This window comes from Protopterus annectens, chromosome 1.part1, assembly GCF_019279795.1.
Source record: "Protopterus annectens isolate FY-2018-M chromosome 1.part1, PAN1.0, whole genome shotgun sequence".
In the NCBI taxonomy this organism is placed as follows: Eukaryota; Metazoa; Chordata; order Ceratodontiformes; family Protopteridae; genus Protopterus; species Protopterus annectens.
Window position 1 is genome coordinate 1,451,351,558 of NC_056726.1, and position 14,176 is coordinate 1,451,365,733.

Consider the following 14,176-nt stretch of genomic DNA (forward strand, 5'->3'; position numbering starts at 1 on the left):
GATGTTTTATGTGTGTATCACTGTCTGTGTAGGGAGCAATGCATTTTAGACTAGTCACTCGCAGTACAGTTGACATGCCCTAATTTTATAATCCTGCGGATGTCATTCATTGTGAAATATACCTTTGGGGAAGATGTACTTCAGTAATGTCTGTGGCACATACTATAACTGTGTAGTGCTGTAGTGTAGTAAACTAGTTAGGTAGGGGTTCTACTCCCAGATGTGACAGGTGTGTGTGTGTGTGCTTGCAACTCGTATCATGTGTAGAGGTGGGGGTGAGTGTATGACACCTGTGGGCAATGTGGAGGGGGTTTTGCTTATTTCATTTATGGTGGCCCTACTATATATCACAATGTCAACCATACAGGGATAACAGATGTAAATAAGCTGAAAGGCTGGGGTGCAAAGCCATACCCATACATGTGGCATCAAGGCCAGCCAATCACAGTTAGCAACCCCACTGTGCCTTCACATGTGACTCACAATGTTCATACCATGCCTGACAACATGCCCTGTATGGACAGATGACACTGACATCAGGGAATGCTGTCAGCATGCTATCAATGTAAATTCAGGGTAAACTTGCTGACCATTACCAGTTCCTGCCACAGGTGGGAAAGACTGGCATAATAGGTTCATAGGTAAGTACTAGGCTATCTGCCCAAGGGCATCTGTAAGCCTAGCTAGAATGGGTTGGCTTTTGCCACCCCCTTGGATTAGTTCCCTGTGTCTCTGTCCAGCAGAGCCGTTAGTTCTCTGTGCCTCTGTCCATCAAAGCCACTGCAGTGATCCCCGGGGTAAATTTTCTGTTTCCCATCAACTTATCAAGGTTTCTTTTGAAGAGTGTTAGTGAGGGGCTCTGCCTAATGCAAATTGGAATCCTGTTGCAAAGCATGGTGAGTCTCTGGACAGGAATCTATCCCTCCAGCAAGTCCTATTTATCATTATGGTGAGGTTTAGATTACTAGAGTGTGTGGCTCTTGGGGATTTGTTTTTTTTTTTTTTTTAGGTGGAGCATGTCCTTCAATTCTGGGTTGGACATGGCCTTGTATGTCAGGCAGAGATCACCTGTGAGTAGGCAGTATGCAACCGAGTACAGCTGAAGGTTCTTCAGTTGGGCTGCATAGGGCATCGGTTTGAGGCCAGTAATCCTCTTGGTGAGTTACTTCTGTGGTCTTTCCAGCTATTGCAAGTATCTTGCAAGGTACATCCCAAATGGGGCATTGTACTCTATGATGGGTCTGATGAGAGATGAGTAGAGAGGCACAATAACCTCTTTTGTTCTCGATGCGAACCCTTTTGTGATTACGTGGGCCACATAGAAGGATTTTCTATCCACCTTGGCAATATGATTATCAAAGGAGAGATTACTATCTACTTGAGTCCCCAGATCCCTTATTTCATTTTCTGTATTTAGGGGACTACCACGTATGTGTTAGTTTGTGGGTACTTTGTTTTTTCCAAAGGGGATGACTATGCACTTTTTGGCATTTAGCTTGAGGTCATGATTTTGACACCAGGTATCCGTCTTAATGAAACCCTTCTGGAGGATGTCTGTATCAGCTGGAGAGTCAATTATGGCCCCCAGTTTGCAGTCATCTGTGAACTTGGTCATCCATAGTCCTCCTGTGCTTGCCTGTACCTCTGAAAAGCATATACCGAACAGGAGGGGTCCCAGGACTGAGCCCTGGGGGACGTCACTTGTAACCGGTTTAGAGTCAGACCTAGAGCATGCAACTCTCACCATGTGGGTTGTATCCATGAGCCTATTGGCAACCCATCACATGATGTAGGGGTTTATGTTCTGGCTGGTGAGCTTGTCTATAATACCAGAATGGGGAATGGTGTTGAAAGCCATTGTGAGGTCTAGGTAGGCTGTGTGGACCTCCTTTCCCTTGTCTAAAGCCTTGGTAACTGTCTCAAAGATGTCCACCAGGTTTAGGAGGCATGATCTGCCCTTAACAAAGCCAAACTGGGTAGGGTCCAATGTTTGTAGGTTCCCAATGTCTCTGTTAATGAGTTCCAATATGATGCGCTCCATAGCTTTGCAGACCAGGCTAGTCAGGCTTATTGGGCAATAGTTCCTGGGGTCTGTTTTGGAGCGGGATAGCTGTTGCTGTGCATCACTCTATGGGTACGTAGCCTGTAGAGAGGCTCAGTTTGAACAGTGTGTTTAGGTGAAAGGTTAGTTCATTTTGGAGTTCTTGTAAGAGACAGCCTAGGACACCGTCTGGCTCCATTGAAGCTGTATTTTTGGCTTTGGATAGGGCTGTTTTAACCTGTGTGTCAGTGATTGCTGGGACTCTACATTTTTCTGGTATGGTTATGGGACCTTTAGGGGGTGAGAGGGTGGTGAAGTTTGCACTAAACCTGTCTGCCAGAATGTTGGCAATATCAGTCAGTTCAGTGTATTTTGTCCCATTCTGCAAAACTCAGAGCAGATCTGAGAGTTTCCACTTAGATTCTTGACATAGCTAAAGAACGCTTTGTGGTTATCTTTGGAGTCCTTGGCAATATTTCTTTCGAAGCTAGCCTTGGATGCTTTTATGAGGGATCGTTGTTCCTTGCTGATACTGATCAGGGATGTCTTTCCTTTTTGGGATTTTACTCTTTTTTCTGTACTAGTTTCTTCCTTCTATTGTATAGCTTGTTTATGGCAGGGGTCCACCAGACCGGTTTCCTTTTCTTGGAGGAGTGAGTCTTGGTTTTGCTTGGGATAGCACAATCCATGCATTCTTGCAGGTGCTCATAGAGTGACTTTGTAAGAGATTCAGCAGCTTGAACAACTTTGTATTTTAGCATGGAGGCTGTGAACCTTTCCACCTTGGCCTTAAGTAAGATGAAGTTTGCTTTTGAAAAGTTTTTCACAGTGGTTTACTTGATTGGGGGTGGGGGTGGAATGTGGATATCCAGAGTGATTAGTCTATGGTCTGATCTAACCAGTGAGGGTTTGACCTCTGGTATAGAACACCGGGTCGGCCATGTTGGTAATGACCAGGTCCAATATATTGTCACCTCTGGTGGGGGTGTTGACCAGTTGATCCAAGGCATTCGAGTTTATAAATTCTAGGAAGCGTTGGGCAAGGGAGTTAGTACTTGAATAGTTCTCCAAGTTAATGTTTGGGTAATTGAAATCACCCAATATTAGGGTGTTTGGTAGGACTTTCATATTTTCTAGCATCTCCAGAAATGCGGAATGGGGGTCCTGGGTCATGGTGGGTTATCTGTAGCAAGCTACAATTTTAATTGCAGTTTTGCCCATTGTTAGTTGCACATGGATGATCTCTGAGGCATTGTGGTGCGCCACTTACCTGGAGGTGTGGGTATCCTTGATGAATATGGATACACCCCCGCCTTTTGAATTTCGGTCTGGGTTCTGTGGCCGAAAAGTATGGTATAAGTTATAACCTTATAAGTTATATCGTGTGGCTGTGTTCTGTTGGACTCACTTATTGTTTTCATAAGTTATAACCTGGTCGTACTGGGGTGCTCTCTCAAGCCTTAAACCAGGTTTCTGTTATTGCACAGATATCGATGTTCTCCATACTGAGGAGTGCCTCGAGTGCATGAATTTTGAGGTTTAGACTTCTGGCGTTAAGTAGCAGTAACCTTAGTTTTTGGTTATTTGTGCTATTTACGGTGGTGAGTTTGTCTTTTAAGCCTTGCCTAAGAAAGGCACTATGAGGGCAGCAAAAGCCTTGGCCAGTATTCAAAAGCCTAAAGGTGACAGGTGCAAGCCATCTCTTGCGAAGCAATGTGGCTTGTTGAGCATGTCATTCCAAGCGGACAGATACTGGATCGCTTTGAATGACACCAGAAACTTAGCCAATTGTTGAAATTGATCATTTTTTTTATAATGTGGCATCATTCTTGGTGAGGGCAGGATGCTACTCAATGTCAGGGTCATACCGGCTTGGGCTATGTGATCAGAGAGCTCTTCCATGTCTCTTTTCATGTAGTCCAGGGAGGTACGTCTCAGATCATTCACACCAACATGGACAATGACTGAGTCGTATTTGTACTTGTTCTGGAGTGACCTGAGTGCTTGTGTTATGTGGTGGATCCTGGCACCTGACAGGCAGCTAACTGTAACCTTCTCTTTGTCCAGCCTAGTTAGTGGGACATCAGTGTGCCTGACTATAGAGTCGCCTATTACTAGTGTGTTGGGTATGTTATTTTGCCTTAAGGGCTGTGATTGCATGGCATCATAATCTGTGTTCACAGCATGGGCCAGACTCCTCAGGTACAGTTCCACATGTCACTGTACATGCATGTGGGAGGTGTGCACATCCTAAACACCATCCATATCATGGACTAGGGAACACATACATGGCCAGTGATGCACAGCATTGGCCACGCACAATAGTCACCCAGGTGACTGGATGGGGGATGCAATACCCACCTGTGTGGGCAAATGCAGAAATTACAGGCCTGAGCCACAATGCAGACCATTGTCATGTGTCCTGTTGCCAAGGTATACCCATCGCCTACCCTTCTATAGCCTGCTGGCACTGTTGACAACCACACACCCATGCAGACAAGAACCCATGCATGTCAGAACTGGTACCCTGTGTGCCCATGTGTGTATTGTATGGTGCGCATGTCCACATCCACACTCACTACAACCCCCCAGAGCACAATGAAGCATGCTGTCTGATGTCTGACACCTCCTCATACTCACTGCCCATACGACCTCCGTATGTCCCGTGTGGTGCATGTGTTACCTGCACATTGATGTGTTGTGGCAATCCCACTAGTGATGAGTTGCACTCCTGGCCCTGCCAAGTGTGTCAATGTGAGTATGCTTCCCTGTGTGAATGTACCTGTGTTGACGCTGGCACCTGCTCAGGCAGACAGGCAATGTACATCACCTGCTGTATATCTACCGTATCCCTGTTGCAGATGTCACTCACCATTACATATATGTTCTGAGTGCTCTCCAGCAGGTAATCCATGTGGCGCATCCAATAACTGCATCAAATTGTGATAGTACTACATAGTTATCAGGGGTTTGATACCCTGTGCTGGTAGGTGTGTGACACTAACATGCTTCAGTTTTACTCTCCCTCGCTCCCTGAAATGTATTCGCCTCTGTCTGCATCCCCCACTCCCTCTCTGGTGGATGCGGTGACCCACACCTGTGTTGCTTAGTTTAAGTGATGCTCATGATCAGCTAATGGCCTCTACATGAATTGCAGCCCTCCCCTAGCTGATTGCATGTGGAACAGCTGTGGTAACATTCCCATAACCAATTGCATGGAAACACACACCAATACCTGGGAACATCATGGTGGTGTTGGCCCTTTTCTGTCACTGTGAGCAGGAACTAGATCTGTTGTTTGGCAAATAGCATCTCAGATGGATTGGGGATTTACCTCCAACAACATACACTGTGGAAAAAGGGCAACAAACAGGAGGGGGATATGCCTGACCTGACTACAGACTGTAAGTGCTCCTTTACTGCATTTGGAGTAATGTTGGTTTAGCAGTGTTTGTCTGGATATGCCTGTCGTACATGTCGCAATACCTGCCATGCCAGTTCCATGTATATGAGGAATCCCCATCTGCAGAGTCATCTGCAGACTGGGCAGTGTTGTGCTTTTGGTCTCATGTGCTAGCCACGGTGCATCTATCTGGGGAATGCAGAAGGTAGTGTGTGGATTGCAGTCTGTAGATGGTGAAGGCCATGACAGTAACTGACTTCATATCCCTCATAGGACATATGTTGCAACAAACCCTGTGACAATGGTATATTTATGAGGTTATCCCAGCAACATGTCTATACTGGCCCTGTGTAAGTGCTGTCAGCCACACCTCTGTCAACCTTTGTACATATGTCATGTATGAAGTGGTGCATATGTGCTGCACACCATAAATAGTGTCATCATATCTGATAACAAGCAAGTGATATGTCAGATTGCTACATGTCATGTATAGTAGGGTCTATATTTTATGACGTAACCTAGACATTTTGTGGGCGTTTGTACAGTACTGAGGTCTGTGTAGTGATGGTGAATGTCTGTAGTGTGTGTATTGTTAATATGTACCTTAGTCTGTGTACAGACTGTGGTGGATGTCATTGCTCTAGCTCCCCTTCTATCTGATGTTACATGCTGCCCCACTGTATGGTACCATTTTGGCATACATGTTTGTAGGGCCATACACACACATGTCCCATACCACAGACAGCCATCAGACCAAACTGTGTAGCAGCCCAGTATATGCAGGATCATTCTGTGAGTGGCACATATGAGGATAGTGTGGAACAGATAGTCCATATACTGTAATATTATGTTAGCTTACCATATGTGGCTGTGACTGTGTTCACATTGGTTGTGGTTATGCACTTTCACACAGGTGTATCTTACTCTGTGCAGTGACATGGCTGTTGAGCCTGCTATATATGCAGGTACATGTGCATTCCCCCATACGAGATGTAGGCCAGTGTTGTGCCAGTTTGCCTGTAGCCTGCACAGTGCATTGTTACATGCCTAGCAGCTTAGTGTACTTACCCAGTGAGATGTCATGTGCAGATACTTGCCAGATGTACTGCTGCCGGCCCTCCCTTAAATGTCATGTACATCAGACAGAGCAGTGGGATGCTTTTCATATGTATGTCAATATCTAGTGGGTAGTATGTGGCCATGGAACCCCTGTACCAGCAGTCATTATGTGCCAATCCAAACGGGAGTGTGGGAATCCAAAACCTATGGTGGCATATGTATACCAGTCATTATGTGTTATATCCATCTACATGGCTATCTACATCCATATTGTCAGGCCTGGTACACATGTTGTGCACTAAGGGATTATGTGTATACCTCTGGACTGTACATTGTGTGTCCGAAGTTCCACATATATTGGCCAATATCTCTGCTGCACTCCACAAGGGCATTACATGCTAGTGGTGGTGCTTTACAATGATTTCCTTAGGATGCATCAAGATCTAAGGATGTAATGGTGCCCCTCTACTCTTCCCTCATCAGACCCATTATTGAGTACAATGCACCAATTGGAATGTACCTGGCTAGACATCTCCAGCAGTTGGAGAGACCACAAAGGTACCTAACCAAGAGGATTACTGGCCTCAAACAGTTGCCCTATGCAGCACGATTGAAGAAGCTAAGACTGTTCTCTGTTGCATACCGCTTTCTCAGAGGTGATCTCTGTCTAACGTACAGAGACATGTCAAACCCCGAATTGTTGAACATGCTCCATCTTAGCAAAACCAAATCTACTCGAGCTATATGCTCTAGGGATATAAACCTCAACACAACAATGAATAGAACATGATGGAGGGATAGATTCCCTTCACAGAGACTTCCCTTACTATGGAACAGGGTCCCGATCTACATAAGACAGAGCCCCTCACTATCACTCTTCAAGAGGAACCTTGATGAGTGGATGGGTAACAGAAAGTTCACACCGGGGATCACACCAACAACACTACTAGATAGGGGCCAAGGGTACTAGCTGCTAGTACAAGGGTCTAGGGAACTACTAAAGGGGGGATGAATACCACACAACGTGGCTGGGCTAATATATGCCTTCGGGCAGATAGCCTAGTACCAACCTATGAACCTATGCCTGTCAGTAGCCAGTGGCACACATGTCATAAGCAGATGTGACCTTCCACACACACCATGTCTGTGAAGAAAATCCCAATGACAGTAGCAATAGTCTAGTAATATATCTGCTATACATATCTAACATTCCCTTGCACTACGATTTTGGGACTATAGGGGCTGGGGTAGGGCTACACTCCATGTCCAGGACATATGGTGGAAATAAATGTGCATGTACTTATCCAGATAGATATATGTATATGATTACACATGTGTAGTACTTCCAATGACCACCGCCATGGCAACCACCCTCTATGAATCCCGACATCAAGTGGGCATGGTCCCTTTACATTTCCTGTGTGATGGACGTCCTTCCTGTGTGTGGCCATCAGTGTTATAGACAGCAGGTAGCAATACCACTTACAGGAGAACCTGCACACTCAGGGCAGCCACATATTTGTAGGAGGAACAGGAACTACAGACACACTATGAGTAGAGTTGTGATATGCTTCGTATAGTACTGGTGTTACAGGATGTGTGTGTGTGTGTGTGTGTGTGTGTGTGTGTGTGTGTGTGTGTGTGTGTGTGTGTGTGTGTGTGTGTGTGTGTGTGTGTGTGTGTGTGTACGTACATACTAGTTCATCTTGGAATGCAGTCTGTCTGCATAGCTCACTACTGTGGTCTATCCTCTTGCTGGACAGTGGTATGCCTATCATGTGTTGTCCGTCCACCACACAGGTCCTGTGTTAAATATTACACTGGCAGTGTGTGTGTTGCATGCTATGAGTAAATGGCTACATCCATTTCTGTTCCTAACCTCAATTCCCTGACTAAGGGTACATTACAACCTATCCTGTAACACCAACACCTTGCTTAGTGTATGGCAACACTGTTCCACATATGTGCCTGTGTGCCAGCCTCTGTCCTCCATCTACATACCAAGCTTTGCACATATGTCATGCTGTTGGGGGTTGTTCTGTAGTGGGCTGTGAGTATATCACACTGCCATTGCTGCCATTAGTCCACTGCTGTTGTATCCCCCACACATACAGTGGGGCTGAGGGCATATATGTGTGGGCGTCACCTACACAATACATGTGTGCCCTTATGCACTCCAGAGGCCAGTGTATGTAACAGTGGTATATGGGCCTGTATTAATGAGTCTAGGTGAGGAGCACCATAAATGACCTAGGCTGTTACAACATGTGGGGGTATCAGGGGTGAGCTGCCACAAGGTATCTGGATGTACAGTACCGTATACATCACCTATATTTACATTACTTACATGAATTGTCAGTGTCTGAACAGCTTTATGATGTAATAGTACACAATTAAAAGTTTCCCACTTCTGCAAACCTGTGTGTGGCGTCTTTCCTATGACCTTTCTATGGATATATCTTGCAGGCAATGATTGATATTTGTATAGGTGGCCCATACAGCGTCCAGTTGTTCAGGTATTAACTGTAGGCATAGTGGCTGTTCCATATTGTGTGCATCTTCTACATATGCATCATACTATACATATATCTGTGTGTGTATGTGTAGTCACATGTATATATATATATATATATATATATATATATATATATATATATATGTGTATATATATATATATATATATATATATATATATATATATATATATATCTTAGGTTCATAGGTTCATACTAGGCTATCTGCCCTAGGGTATTTATAAGCCTAGCCAGAATGTGTTTGGCTTTCGCCACCCATTTTAAATTAATTTTGCTATGCCCTTTTTTTGAGGTTAGTATACTGTGCCTCTGTCTAATAGTGACACAGAAGTGATACCCGGGGTAAACCTACGATCTCCCATCCACTCATCAAGATTCCTCTTGAAGAGAGTCAATGAGGGACTCTGCCTAACCTGGACTGGGATTTTATTCCAGAGTGAAGGGAGCCTCTGGGTTATGAATCTGTCCCTCCAGCATGTCCTATTTATTTCAGTGCTGAGGTTCAAGTCTCTCGAGCGTGTAGATCAATAGGATTTGGATTTTCTGAGGTGCAGCATGTCCATTAATTCCGGGTTGGACATGGCTTTATACGTCAGGCACAGATCGCCTCTGAACAGGCGGTATGCCACTGAGTAGAGCTGGAGTTTCTTTAACCGGGCAGTATATGGCATCTGTTTGAGCCCTTTGATCCTCTTGGTGAGGTACTTTTGGGGTCTTTCCAGTTGATGCAGGTGTCTGGTAAGGTACATCCCAAAAGGAGCATTGTACTTAATTATGGGCCTGATGAGAGATGAGTAAAGAGGCACGATGACCTCCCCTGATCTAGATGTGAATCCCTTCATGATTAGGTGGGCTATATAAAATGTTTTTCTAACCACTTTGTCCATGTGGTTGTCAAATGAGAGATTGCTATCAACTTGGGTCCCCAGGTCCCTAATTACTTCTTCTGTACTTAATGGATTACCACCTATGTGGTAATTTGTGGTCACTTTGTTTTTGCCAAAGGGGATGACTATACACTTTTTGGCATTTAGCTTGAGGCCATGGCTCTGGCACCAGTTGTCTGTTTCTATGAGGCCCTTTTGGAGGATGCTTGTGTCGGCTGGAGAGTCGATTATGACGCCCAGTTTGCAGTCATCTGTGAACTTGGTCAGCCACAATCCTTCCATGTTGGCCTGTACCTCCGAGAAATATATACTGAACAAGAGAGGTACCAGGACTGAGCCTTGTGGGACGCCACTTGTAACTGGTTTGGAGTCTGACATGGCTCCAGCAATTATAACCATGTGGGTTCTGTCCTTGAGCCAGTTTGCAACCCATCTAGTGACATAGGGGTTTATATTTAAGCTGGTGAGCTTATCTATAATGCCCGAGTGGGGTATTGTATCGAAGGCTTTTGCGAGGTCCAGGTAGGCTGTGTGGACCACCTTCCCCTCGTCAGTGGCCTTGGTGACTGTTTCAAAGAAATCAACCAGGTTTAAGAGACAGGATCTGCCCTTTACAAAGCCGAACTGGGTAGGATCCAGTGTTTGTAGGTCCCCAATATCTTTATTTATGAGGTCCATGATTATCCTTTCCATAGCTTTGCAGACCAAGCTAGTCAGGCTTATGGGGCGATAGTTTCCAGGATCCGTTGAGGCACCACCTTTGTGGAGAGGGACCACAGTTGCTGTACGCCACTCTTTGGGTACATATCCTGTAGTAAGGCTGAGACTGAACAGTAGTTTTATGTTTGGGTTTAGCTCTTCTTGGAGTTCATGTAGGATGCAGCCTGGGACACCATCTGGTCCCATTGATGCTGTGTTTTTTGCTTTGGAGAGGGCGGCTCTTACCTGAGCATCCGAGATGTTAGGGGGGCAGCACTCTGCTGGAATAGATATTTGCACTTTTGGTGGGGAGGGGTGGGAGAAGTTTGCACTGAACCTGTCAGCTAGGATGTTGGCAATGTCTGTGGGTTCGGTGTATTTTTTGTCATTTTGGACTAATTCTGAGCATATCTGGGAATTACCACCCAGGTTCCTAACATAACTAAAGAAAGCCTTGTGATTATCCTTAGTGTCCTGTGCAATTTTTCTCTCGAAGCTGGCCTTAGACGATTTTATGAGTGCCCGTAGTTTTTTGCTAATACTGATCAGAGATGCCTTCCCTTTTTGGAATTTTGCTCTATCATTTAGTAGCTTCCTCCTTCTATTGTATAGCTTGTTTATGGCTGGGGTCCACCAGACAGAACATCTGCCTTTGGAGGATTGGGTCTTGGTTTTATTTGGGATTGCATGATCCATGCATTCCTGAAGGTGTTCATAGAATAAGTCTATAAAGGATTCTGCGGTCTGGGCCGTATTTTCCACAGGCCCGGGGGCATTGAAGGATTCCACCTCAGTTTTGAGGAGTGCAAAATTTGCTTTAGAGAAGTTTTTCACTGTGGTTTTCTGGGCAGGGGGTGGTGTCGGGATGTGAACATCCAGTGAGATTAGTTTATGGTCTGATCTTACCAGTGAGGGATACACTTCTGGTCTGGAGCATAGAGTCCCCATGTTGGTGATGATCAGTTCCAGTATGTTTTCCCCTCTTGTGGGAGTGGTAACAAGTTGTTCCATAGCATTTGAGTTTATAAATTCTAGGAACCTTTGGGCTAGGGTGTTGGAGCTAGAGTAATGCTCCCAGTCTATGTTTGGGTAGTTGAAGTCGCCCAATATAATGGTGTTTGGAGAGACCTTCATATTTTCCAATGTTCTCATGAAGGCCGAGTGGGGATCCTGGGTTAGGGAGGGTGGTCTGTAGCAGGCTATAAACTGGAAGGTAGTTTTACCCACTGTTAGTTGCACATGGATAGTCTCTGATGCTTCGTGCTGTGCCACCAACCTGGAGGTGTGGGTATCTTTGACGAATATTGATACTCCCCCTCCTTTTGTGGGTCGGTCCAAGTTTTGGGGCCGAAAAGCATGGTATGAGGTATAACCTGGTAGTGCTGGGGTGCTCTCTGGAGCCTTGAACCAGGTTTCTGTTACTGCACAGATATTGATTTTCTCCATGCTAAGGAGAGTTTCAAGTGCATGCATCTTGAGGTTTAGACTTCTGGCGTTGAGTAACATTACTCTTAGTTTCTTATCCCTTGTGATACCTGTGGAGGTGGATTTGTCTTTTGAGCCTTGCCTAAAAAAGGCACTATGGAGGTAGCAAGAGCCTTTGCCAATATCAGAAAGCCCAGGGGTGACAGGTGCAAGCCGTCCCTAGCGAAGCATCGTGGTTTGTCGAGCATGTCATCCCAGGCTGACAGGCATTGGATTCCCTTTGAATAACACCAATAATTAAGCCAATTGTTGGAATTGATCATCTTGTCTTCATATTGTGGCATCATTCTTGGTGAGGGTAAGATGCTACTCAAGGTCAGGGTCATACCGGCCTGGGCCACATGCTCAGAGAGCTCCTCCATGTCTCTTTTCATGTAGTCCAGGGAGGTACATCTCAGGCCATTCACACCAGCATGGACAATGACTGAGTCATATTTGTACTTGCCTTGGAGTGACCTGAGTGCTTGTGTTATGTGGTGGATCCTAGCGCCCGACAGGCAGCTCACCATGACCTTCTCCTTGTTCAGCCTGGTGAGCGGGACGTCAGTGTGCCTGATGATAGAGTCACCTATTACAAGTGTATCAGGTGTGTTGTTTAGCCTTAAGGGCTGTGACTGTTTGACACACTGGCTTTGTGAGCTATGTGTTGCACATGTTTTGTTTTGGGGTAGCGGTTGCTTGGGTGTCTGCTTTGGAGGTCTCTGCTGCTTAGGCAGATTTTTATTTAGAGCCTCCGAGTATGTTTTTGTGTGTTTATGTGTTTGGTCTGCTGTCGTGGTAGCTCTATGTGAGACTGGAATTGTACTGAGTGTGGTTTCCTTCTCCTCCTGACTGGTTACGCCAGTACTGAGTTGTGAGAGCTTAGCCTCCAGTTTGGCTATATGGATGCATCTCTCACATGTGTTGGAATTTATTGGGAGGAGGAGAGGGCTGTCTGTGTACATGAGGCAGTTGTAACATTGCTTCAAGATTCCCAGATTCACCAGCTGGACCGGAGAGAAGATTGACAACTGACCTTTGGACATGCTAGAATAGTATTGGGAATTCCTTTATAATTGAAAAAAAAAAGGGCCAATGGGGAACAAGGAACTCAAGAGGACTTTGTGAGAGTGTAGTGCTTTTAATTAGTTTGTGCTGACTTATATAATTGCTTTAGTGAGCAAGTGCCTTTAGTGAGCAAGTGCCAGGTAACTTAAATGTAATGTGTTACAGGTAACTTAAATGCAAAAACGAAAAACAGTAACTTTCTTTTAAGTGAAACAAGGAAATGAGTACATTGAGCAATGCAGATATCACTAGGGATCCACAGAAGCACTGAAAAGCCGCGTTTTAGGTGGTATTAGCGTTTCAGGGAAATAACAAGCAAACAAACAACACGCATACAAACAGAGCTAGATTCAGCAGGCCTGGATCTAGTCTATGCTACAGCAAACAAGGTGTACCAATTTCAGTAAGAAACAGTTGAAATATGCAGGCACTATAAGCCTTTAACCAGAAATTCCCAGCTCAGAAGGGCAGAGTCCAGCCTCTCCTCCCACAAGAGTGTAGACCACGAACCTTCTTAAGGTAAAATAACTGGCCTGAAGCCCAAGTGCTTAAACCAGAACTAATACACTTTTAGAATAACAGACACTGAGCCCTCAGTCAGCAGTTCCCAACTTAGAAGGATGTAAGCCACATGTCCTGCCACCACAGTGCAGGCCACAAACCTTCCTAATGTGAAACAATTGGTCTGAAGCCCAAGTGCTTAATTCAAAAGACTTAGAATGATAGCTACACTTTAATCAAGTTACTACCAAGCAGTAATAAATACAATTGAATACTTTGAAGAATGCCTGGATTAGTGCTCAAGTTATACAAACAAAGCTAGATTCAGCAGGCCTGGATCTAGTCTACGCTACAGCAAACAAGGTGTACCAATTTCAGTAAGAAGCAGTTCAAATATGCAGGCACTATAAGCCTTTAACCAGAAATTCCCAGCTCAGAAGGGCAGAGTCCAGCCTCTCCTCCCACAAAAGTGCAGACCACGAACCCTTTTAATGTAAAATAACTGGCCTGAAGCCCAAGT